An 11,162-nucleotide genomic window follows, 5' to 3' on the forward strand; every position below is an offset into this window, starting at 1 on the left:
CATCGTCGATATATTCGGGTACGTCCATAAATGACACAGTAATAGTACGTTTAGTGACACCATTAGCCGAACAGTGCACACCATTTACAGTTAGACCAGCATCTATAGCCAGGTCCACATCGTCGGGAAGAACAAAAGTTACCTCATATCCACCCGGGCGAGGAACTACGGCAGTGACCGAAGCAGCACCAAACGTAGAAATAACAGAATGGATGACGTCCCCATGGCTTGAAGTTGTCGTTTCCACAAAAACTGTACGACGCATAACTTCCATGACCTTTTTGGTTGATGAAGACATCGTCAAACAACTTGAAAAAGTAGAAATCTTGCAAAAAAAGAACTACACGCTCACTACGCTTAGCTGTTAAATTTACACTAAGGCAATGAGGAGCTCGAAAAACACGTCTGTACTCGTTGACGAGAACCGGCGCTTTCCAAAATATTTCTTCCATAAAGAAATATTGGCAGCGGTGGGATTCGAACCCACGCCCTTTCGGACTGGTGCCTTAAACCAGCGCCTTAGACCGCTCGGCCACACTACCTTGTATATATTTTTCTACACATTTGAAAAAAGAGTTTTTTTACAATTTGAAAACCTTTTCATATGTTTATATCTCGATATTCACTTAATTTCCACATTCAACATACTGTATTCTGTTAAGAAACACACTTGTAATAAAGTATAAAAGAAACCACTGCTTTTAGGTGTTAAATTAGAAACACGTATTGAAAGGGATTAATCCTTTTTTATCTTATTGACACTGATGTCTCGCATCAATTCTTTATGATTGTGGTTCATATCCTTTCCGTCGCAACGCTGCTGACACGATCACAGCTTTTCATACCACTCTGTGACCGTGTTCGGCTATCCTACACATTCATTTAGGTTGTCTCCCACAACAAAATCTTTTAATCCGTATTTTACTCGTCATCCTTCTTTACACAAAACACTGTCATATCTTGGAGATTGCGATATGAAAAAAATATCAATTCATCACAACAGTTGTGCTGACAGTATATATGTGTGATTTTTTTATAGCAAAGCCACATCAGTCTATATGCTGACCGTACGTCTTTGTTGGAACAAATTGTTAAGCAATCTTTTAAATCTATCCCTAGAATCCAACTTTCACGAAACCTAGCTTCAAAAATGTATTCCATGTATTGAAGAATCACGAGAAGGCAGTTACAGCCACATTCTGTACACCACAATTTCATTTTCTATGCCCATATTCTAAATAAAAGTGTAAAGATCAGTGATTTGGGAAGGTACTAGAAACATTATTCAGTGTTTAGTAGAATTACTGCAGGAAAACCTAGCTCTTATACTTACTCTAAAAAATTTCTGGACAATCTCAACTAAAGATTGGCACGGGGAAGAATATTTACAATAACATTTAATCTACTTACATCAGTATAAGAGTCGATAAGGTTTTCTTTTTTTTTATTGACGGTAGACAGAAATACATCTTTAGATTTTATCGTGCTAGTTATCCGAAAGCAAAATAATGAGAACACGTCTTCATTTGCATTTCAGCGGGAGATATAAAACTTTTAAATATTATTCTAAAGAAAACAGAAACAATACGTTAACACTTCATCTTGACAAAAGAAATTTATGAATGCAGTCAATACGTGCAGTGAAAGACTTCAAGTGTCTCGAAGTAAGTTGAGGATGATAAATGCTTATTTGGGTCTGGAATTAATTTGAAAATTTTTTCATATATTTGAAAATCTACTATATTACTTCAGTTCCATGATTGCAATTAAACATTTTTATCAAATGCAAATGATGCATATACTGCAGATTTGCACCCCAACTTCTGTTTGTATTTCAGATGAATATTATAGAGTGTAAGCACGTGATTTGGTTTCCCAGGAAAGTCGGTAATTTGTTTATCTCATATTTCAATTCGTGGTTCCAGAAACTTTTTAACGGGAAATCCTCTGATAATATGTATCTAAAACAACAATGTCTAAGGCGTAACTTGTCATAAATTAGTTAGAGACTTCCATAGCGCTCGAGATCAACTGTCGCATATCGCGAATTACGATGTTTGTTCAGCATATTTAAATTTTTAACGATACACCGTTTTACGTGATAGCAAATTTGCTATCGTAACCCATTTCTTAATAAACTGAGTTATGCTCACGCTAATTTCACAAATTGTTTTTTGCTGAATTATTGTGATATAGTTTCAAGATTAATGGAGTTAACCGCATTTTATACTTCACAAACTAAATACTAACAGGAATATTTATGTTGTTTGTGTAAGGAGTGAATAGAAATGTTTGTTTAGTTAACACACGTAACATCTGGCATTATATAAAAATAAACGCTCCTATTTCTTGAAATTATTAATGGCGAGGTTCAATTTTAGAAGAAAATTTAAGTTTTTCCTATTTCTCTGATTGTACAGACAGCAAGTTGAACCTGCAAATCGTCAAAGAAAAATCTATTTTCCTATGAAAAAAGATTTTAAAGTAAAGTTGAAAATGCCATAAAACTTTTTATGATCTCTTTCTTGAGAGATTCAATTCCATTATTTCCAATGTAACATACGAGTTGGGGTTATTTTATATCATGACACCGATTTTTAGGCGTTCCTACTTTAGAAATGCTAATTTGAGAAAGTAAGTTCAACAAGCGTCATCTGACCTACTGCCTTTATTAAAACAAAGAAATCAACAGTTATTAGTATAAAACACTCACAGATGATAATTTAATTTTAGCCTTTACCCTAACGAAGCCCGCATGACCTGAATAATATAACTGGTCTACTGAAAAGGACTACGGACATTATTACTGAAAGACGATGCTGTCGAAACTAAACTTGTACTTGAATAAACCTGAAAAATTAAACATTCATTTGGAACCGTTAAGTGTAACGTCAGTTTGTTGAAACGGAACGGACTTTCTTGTGCAATATGGCTTAACATTACGATATTACCGGAATTCTCGATATCTTTAAATACTACGATGCTAGCGGCTTCTCATTTAGCGTTTTTCCATTTTCAATGAAACATCATTATTCAATACTCAGTGTATAAATAATCACACGTTAATTAATAATAATCGAACAAAACGTATGGTGTTGTATATAACGAATATTTTCTGAAACTGTGTTAGCACACAGTCTTGTTGTGAATTCTATGCGTCGCAAATTCTGCGTTTATCTGAGATTCACCTAAATTATAAAACATGTGGCAGTTTTTTCATATTAAATTGGTAACAAACGTTTTTTGCCTTGTTCTCCTTGTCCCACCAAAAAGATTCTCCTTCGAAATATTTTACCCACATTTCTTGTTCATCTGATATGTGGCATAATAAAGAAAAATGGCAGCGGTGGTATTCAAACCCACGCCCTTTCGGACTGGTGCCTTAAACCAGCGCCTTATACCGCTCGGCCACACTATCTTGTATATATTTTTCTACACATTTGAAAAAAGAGTGTTTTTACAAGTTGAAAACCTTTTTATATGTATATATCTCAATATTCACTTAAATTCCACATTCAACATACTGTATTCTGTTAAGAAACACACTTGTAATAAAGTATAAAAGAAACCACTGCTTTTAGGTGTTAAATTAGAAACACGTATTGAAAGGGATTAATCCTTTTTTTTAACTTATTGACACTGATGTCTCGCATCATTTCTTCATGATTGGGGTTCATATCCTTTCCGTCGTAACGCTGCTGACACGATCACAGCTTTTCATACCACTTTGTGACCGTGTTCGGCTATCATACACATTCATTTAGGTTGTCTCCCACAACAAAATCTTTCAATCCGTATTTTACTCGTCATCCTTCTTTACACAAAACACTGTCATATCTTGGAGATTGCGATATGAAAAAAAATATCAATTCATCACAACAGTTGTGCTGACAGTATATATGTGTGATTTTTTTATAGCAAAGCCACATCAGTCTATATGCTGACCGTACGTCTTTGTTGGAACAAATTGTTAAGCAATCTTTTAAATCTATCCCTAGAATCCAACTTTCACGAAACCTAGCTTCAAAAAAATGTATTCCATGTATTGAAGAATCACGAGAAGGCAGTTACAGCCACATTCTGTACACCACAATTTCATTTTCTATGCCCATGTTCTAAATGGAAGTGTAAAGATCAGTGATTTGGGAAGGTACTAGAAACATTATTCAGTGTTTAGTAGAATTACTGCAGGAAAACCTAGCTCTTATACTTACTCTAAAAAATTTCTGGAGAATCTCAACTAAAGATTGGCACGGGGAAGAATATTTACAATAACATTTAATCTTCTTACATCAGTATAAGAGTCGATAAGGTTTTCTTTTTTTTATTGACGGTAGACAGAAATACATCTTTAGATTTTATCGAGCTAGTTATCCGAAAGCAAAATAATGAGAACACGTCTTCATTTGCATTTCAGCGGGAGATATAAAACTTTTAAATATTATTCTAAAGAAAACAGAAACAATACGTTAACACTTCATCTTGACAAAAGAAATTTATGAATGCAGTCAATACGTGCAGTGAAAGACTTCGAAATATTTTACCCACATTTCTTGTTCATATGATATGTGGCATAATAAAGAAAGAATTGCAGCGGTGAGATTCGAACCCATGCCCTTTCTGACTAGTGCCTTAAACCAGCGCCTTAGACCGCTCGGCCACACTACCTTGTATTTATTTTTCTACACATTTGATCCGCCCCAAAACATAAATTGCACACTTTTGACTGGCGATCATGCTTCACCTTTAAATTACCGCCTTGCCCAAAGGATCAAAAACTTTCACAACGTACGGCAAAGAGATACACTTCTCACTAAAAGACACACGAACATGGCGTATACCTAAATATATGCCCTGGTCCCTCTTCCACACAATGGGGCTTTTCACCTCACAATCAAAATCTTTAAGTTTATTGAGTATAATATCATCGTCTATATATTCTGGGACGTCCATAAATGACACAGTAATAGTGCGTTTAGTGACACCATTAGTCGAACAAAGTACACCATTGACAACTAGACCAGCATCTATAGTCAGGTCCACATCGGCGCGAAGAACAAAAGTTACCTCATAACCACCCGGGGAGGAACAACAGCAGTGACCGAAGCAGCACCAAACGTAGAAATAACAGAATGGATAACGTCCCCATGGCTTGAAGTTGTCGTTTCCACAGAAACAGTACGACGCATTACTTCCATGACCTGCTTGGTTGATGAAGACATCGTCAAACAACTTGAAAAAATACAAAATCTAGCAAAAAAAAAAAAACTACACGCTCACTATGCTTAGCTGTTAAAGTTACACTAAGGCAATCAGGAAATAGAAAAACACGTCTGCACTCGATGACGAGAACCGGCGCTTTCCAAAATATTTCTTCCATAAAGAAAGAATGGCAGCGGTGGGATTCGAACCCACGCCCTTTCGGACTGGTGCCTAAAACCAGCGCCTTAGATCGCTCGGCCACGCTACCGTGTGTTTTGCTTTCTCCACATTTGAAAAAAGAGTTTTTCTCAAACTCACATTAACGTGATGGGGTTTAGTTTAGAGAGAGAGAAATCAGAAGAATTGTGCTTCCTCTTCATCCTTTTTCGTGGAAGTTTATTGAATTTAGCTGGGTTTGTTTTAACTCTATTTTGGGTGAAAGAGTGAAGTTGGTCATAATTAATATTATTCATGAACGAGACAAAGGTAGCACCGGAGAAAACAGCCAGATCACGTCCCGAAAGTTAGATGTCATAGTAAATTTGAACATAAACGACCCAATTCAGGGCATGGCAATAAAGTTGCCTAGGCTGGGATCTGAAGATCCAATGCCTGAGTTTTTTTGTGGGGAAACAGGAGTGCCCCCAAAAAAAACCCACTTTCACAGGACAGGCGCTGAAAGTTTTACCTATCCTGTGCCCGAGACCTGAAAAAGAAAATACATAATGTTTTCGTGAGTTTTGCCCTTTAAGGACTTCGTTGTGTTGTTTGTGACTCCCGAAATATGTTGCATGGTGAAATAAATTTGGTTGGTGCACTAGTTAATTTATAGAATTTGTTTGTTTCTGTGCTCTGCTTTTAACTAGTATTTGTGTGCTATTTCTATTAGTCTCTATTATTTCTATTACAACATATTAGTGTTGGTAAGTTGCTGATTTGATGTATATAATTTACTGGAGTGTATGATGGTAGACTGAATGCAGATCTTAGTACAGTATTTTGTTTTGTTGAGCTTGGATTTTCTGGAGTGTGTTATTTGACATATTATATGTGGCTTGACATCCATACTCTATTAGTGGACGGATGTAAGCCTTGTATATTTGGATAATGGTTTTTGGTGAGCATTTTCAGTGTTTGCTGGTTAGAGTCATTAAGTGTGAAATGCGTTTTCTAATTGATGAGTGTATGTTTTTAACATGTTTTTTCCATGTTAGTTTGTGTGAAAAGTGATGCCAAGGAATGTGATGTTTTAGCTCATGTTAATGGGCGTATTTCCGAGTGATAATTTTACTTTTTTCTAGATTTTTTTTCTTTGTTTTTCAGTTTCCTGTAGAAGGTGATTGCTTGTGTTTTGGTTGGATTTAAAACTACTCTCATTTGTTACTCCAGATCGAGACGTTGTTCAGTGATTCTTGAACGCGAGACATGGCCATTACTGGGTTTCTGGAGGTGCTCCAGATAGCGATGTCGTTTGCGTATTGTGAATTATGTGTGTATGTTAAATTGGGGAAAGGTATGTCGCTGACGAAAATAATATATAGTAGTGGAGAAATAACTGTTCCTTGGGGCACTCCTGCAGTTATGTTCAATGATTTAGATATAGTTTTATTGACTTTTACTTGTGCTGTTCTATCTCTCAAGAAGTTTGATATCCATTTAAGTATAGTGGGGTTTATTTTTAGATGACTTAGTTTGTATTTGATGGCATTGTGTCATACGCTGTCAAATGCTTTTTTGACGTCTAGGAATACACCAACGGTTACTTGTTTGTTGTTAAAAGTTTTGTAGACTGATTCGTTGAGTCGTGTGAGGTGATCTGTTGTTTGCCTGTTTTTTCTGGAGGCATTTTGGGATTCTGGAAGGATATTATTTCTTTCACAAAAGTGAAGAAGACGGTTAGAGATAACCCTCTCCATGAGTTTGCCAAGGCAGCTTAACAGACTGATAAGACGGAAATTATCTGAATTTGTCCTGTTGGTTTGTTTCTTTGGAATCGTGGTTATGATGGCTATTTTCCAAGTGTCGGGGTAATATCTTGTTGTTAGTGAAATATTCATGATGTTTGTGAGGTGTTGTAATAGGAGAGTAGAGCTTTTTTTTCAGAATAATGTTTGGTATTTGGTCATATCCAGGGGAAGTGTTTTTCAAGTTTTAAATATTAATTTTTAGTTCAGTGATGGTAATTTTCCTGTTGATTGATTTTGAGTATGTCTCCAATGTCTCGCCAGGGAATTGTGGTGAGAATGAAGCTTAATTTCTATTTATGAAGTTGTTGACATGATGTTGGTGTTGTGTGTCAAAGTCGACTGAATTTAGGTTGCAAAAGGGGGATTCGAAGTAGTCGTCTAATAGGTCGGCTTTTTCTACGTCCGTCCTTGCGATTACATTGTTGTGTGTGATATGTTGTTTGTGTTTTTCTATAAAAAAATACTGTTGAATTTTTTTGGATTGTTTTTTAATTTTTTCTAAGTTTTTACAAAGGTTTTGCCAATTAGTGTCTTTTCCTATTTTAATTTATTGTTTAATTTTTGCATTTGTTATGTCAATCTGTGTTTTGATAGATGGGTCACGTGTTATAAAGTGTATTCGTCTTAATTTCCTGCGTTTGATTATAAGTACGTGAATTTCCGGTGTTAAAGTCCATTGATTATGTGAATGCTTTCTCCTTGTTTTAGGGATTGTGTTTTTTATGGCGTTATGTATGGCTTCTGTAACTTCGTGATTTCGTCATGCACTCTGAAGTTAGAGATTCTATTTACTGTGTCCTTGGAGGCTATGATGTAATCAAGTACGTCATATGAGCCGTTGGCGGTTGAAAAGTGTGTAGGTGTGTGGTCGTTTATCAGGTGCCTTTTCTTAATAGAAAGAAAATTTTTTTATACACAACCCTCTGCGTGTGTTTCAATTTCCCCATAGTTCTGTGTGTGGAGAATTGAAATCCCCAATGATGATTGGATTAAGTTTACGGTTAACACTTTTCTGTAGGAAGTTAATGTCGATATCTTTAGTGGGTGAACAATATATGGCTAGAATTGGAATGGTTAGCCGGTTGATAAAGTGTATATTACAAAAAATGGTTTCATTTATGTTTGATCTAAATGAATCTTCTATTGAGAGTTGTATACATTTAAAAATCTTTATATGTATATTTATTTATATCTCAATGTTCACTTAATTTCCACATTCGAGATACTGTATTCTGTGGCAAAACTCACTAGTAATAACGTATAAAAGAAAGCACTGATTTTATGTGTTAAATGACAAAGACGTATTGAAAGGGATTAATTCCTTTTATGGATACTGATGTCTAGAATCATTTCTTTATGATTATGGTTCTTACCCTTTCTGTCGTAACGCTGCTGACACGATCACAGTTTTTCGTACCACTATGTTCGGACACCCTACACAATCATTCAGGTTGTCTCCCACAACAAAATGTTTCAATCCGTATTTTACACGTCATCCTTCTTTACACAAAACAGTGTTACATCTTGGAGATTGCGACATGAAAACAAAAAGATCAATTCATCACAACACTGGTGCTGACAGTTCGTACGTCTTCACATGTGTGTTTCTCTTATAGCAAAGCCACATCAGACTACCTGATGACCGTACGTCTTTAAGAGAACAAATTGGCATTGCAAACTTCTTAATCTCTCCGTAGAATCGACCTTTCACGAAACATAGCTTCAGAAAGTGTGTTCCAGGTGTAGAAGAAATACGAGAAGGCAGTTAGAGCCACATTCTGCACACCACAAGTTTATTTTCTGTGTCCAGATTCTAAATGGAAGTATAACGATCAGTGATAAACATTATCCAGTGTTTACCAGATTTACTGCAGGGAAACCACGTTCTTTTTCATACTCTCAAGGTTTTCTATAGAATCTCGACTAAAGATTTACGGAGAAAAGTGTATTTAACTACAACATTTAATTTACTTACATCAATATAGCAGTCGATAAGGTTTGTATTTTTTAATTGATGGAACAGATGTATATATCTTTAGATTTTATCGTGCTAGTTATACGAAAACAGAATAAAAAGAACACGTCTTGATTGGCAATTAAGCGGGAGATAAAAAACACTTAAATATTATTTAAAAAAAAACCAGAAACAATACGGTAATACTTCATCTTAACTAAAAAAATATATGAAGGCAGTCAACAAATGCAGTGATAGACTGCAAGTGTCTCGAAGAAAGTTGAGGATGATAAATGCTTATTTGGGTCTGGAATTAATTTGAAAATTTTTTCATATATTTGAAAATCTACTATATTACTTCAGTTCCATGATTGCAATTAAATATTTTTTGAAATGCAAATGATGCATATACCGCAGATTTGCACCTCAACTTCTGTTTGTATTTCAGATGAATATTACAGAGAGTGTAAGCACGTGATTTGGGATCCCAGGAAAGTCGGTAATTTGTTTATCTCATATTTCAATTCGCAGTTCCAGAAACTTTTTAACGAGAAATTCTCTGATAATATGTATCTAAAAAAACAATGTCTAAGGCGTAACTTGTCATAAATTAATTAGAGACCATAGCGCTCGAGATCAACTGTCGCATATCGCGAATTACAATGTTTGTTCAGCATATTTTAATTTTTAACGATACACCGTTTTACGTGATAGCAAATTTGCTATCGTAACCCATTTCTTAATAAACTGAGTTATGCTCACGCTAATTTCACAAATTGTCTTTTTGCTGATTCATTGAGATAGTTTCAAGATCAATGGAGTTAACCGCATTTTATACTTCACAAACTAAATACTGACAGGAATATTTATGTTTTTTGTGTAAGGATTGAATAGAAATGTTTGTTTATTTAACATACGTCACATCTGGCATTATATAAAATTAAACGCTCCTATTTCTTGAAATTATTGATGGCGAGGTTCAATTTTAGAAGAAAATTTAAGTTTTTCCTATTTCTCTGATTGTTCAGACCGCAAGTTGAACCTGCATATGGTCAAAAAAAAGTCTATTTTCCTATGATAAAAGATTTTAAAGTAAAGTAGAAAATGCCATAAAACTTTTTATGCTCTCTTTCTTGAGAGATTCAATTCTTTTTTTCCAATGTAACATACGAGTAGGGGTTATTTTATATCATGACACCGAATTTTAGGCGTTCCTACTTTAGAAATGCTAATTTGAGAAAGTAAGTTCAACAAGCGTCATCTGACCTACTGCCTTTATTAAAACAACGAAATCAACAGTTATTAGTATAAAACACTCACAGATGATAATTTAATTTTAGCCTTTACCCTAACGAAGCCCGCATGACCTGAATAATATAACTGGTCTACTGAAAAGGACTACGGACATTATTACTGAAAGACGATGCTGTCGAAACTAAACTTGTACTTGAAAACACCTGAAAAATTAAACATTCATTTGGAACCGTTAGGTGTAACGTCAGTTTGTTGAAACGGAACGGACTTTCTTGTGCAATATTGCTTAATATTACGAAATTCCCGGAATTCTCCATATCTTTAAATACTGCGACGGTGCTAGCGGCTTCTCAGTTAGCGTTTTTCCATTTTCAATGAAACATCATTTCTCAATACTCAGTGTATAAATAATCACACGTTAATTAGTAATAATCGAACAAAACGTATGGTGTTGTAAATAACGAATATTTTCTGAAACTGTGTTGGCACACAGTCTTGTTGTGAAATCTATGCGTCGCAAATTTTGCGTTTATCTGAGATTCACCTAAATTATAAAATATGTGGCAGTTGTTTCATGTTAAATTGGTAACAAACGCTTTTGCCTTGTTCTCCTTGTCCCACCAAAAAGATTCTCCTTCGAAATATTTTACCCACATTTCTTGTTCATCTGATATGTGGCATAATAAAGAAAGAATTGCATCGGTGAGATTCGAACTTATGCCCTTTCTGACTAGTGCTTTAAACCAGCGCCTTAGACCGCTCGGCCACACTACCTTTTATTTATT

At 35.1% G+C, this 11,162-nt stretch overlaps 2 non-coding genes across 2 annotated transcripts; both read right to left on the minus strand.

The window, feature by feature from the left end:
• Positions 1-462: 462 nt before the first annotated feature.
• TRNAL-AAG (transfer RNA leucine (anticodon AAG)) lies at positions 463-542 on the minus strand. The gene has a single exon. It is a non-coding gene; the product is annotated as a tRNA-Leu (tRNA).
• A 4,848-nt stretch (positions 543-5,390) lies between these two features.
• Positions 5,391-5,470, minus strand: TRNAL-UAG (transfer RNA leucine (anticodon UAG)). Its single transcript has one exon. It is a non-coding gene; the product is annotated as a tRNA-Leu (tRNA).
• Between the last annotated feature and the right edge of the window lie 5,692 nt (positions 5,471-11,162).

This window comes from Tachypleus tridentatus, chromosome 4 (assembly GCF_004210375.1).
Source record: "Tachypleus tridentatus isolate NWPU-2018 chromosome 4, ASM421037v1, whole genome shotgun sequence".
Classification (NCBI taxonomy): domain Eukaryota; kingdom Metazoa; phylum Arthropoda; class Merostomata; order Xiphosura; family Limulidae; genus Tachypleus; species Tachypleus tridentatus.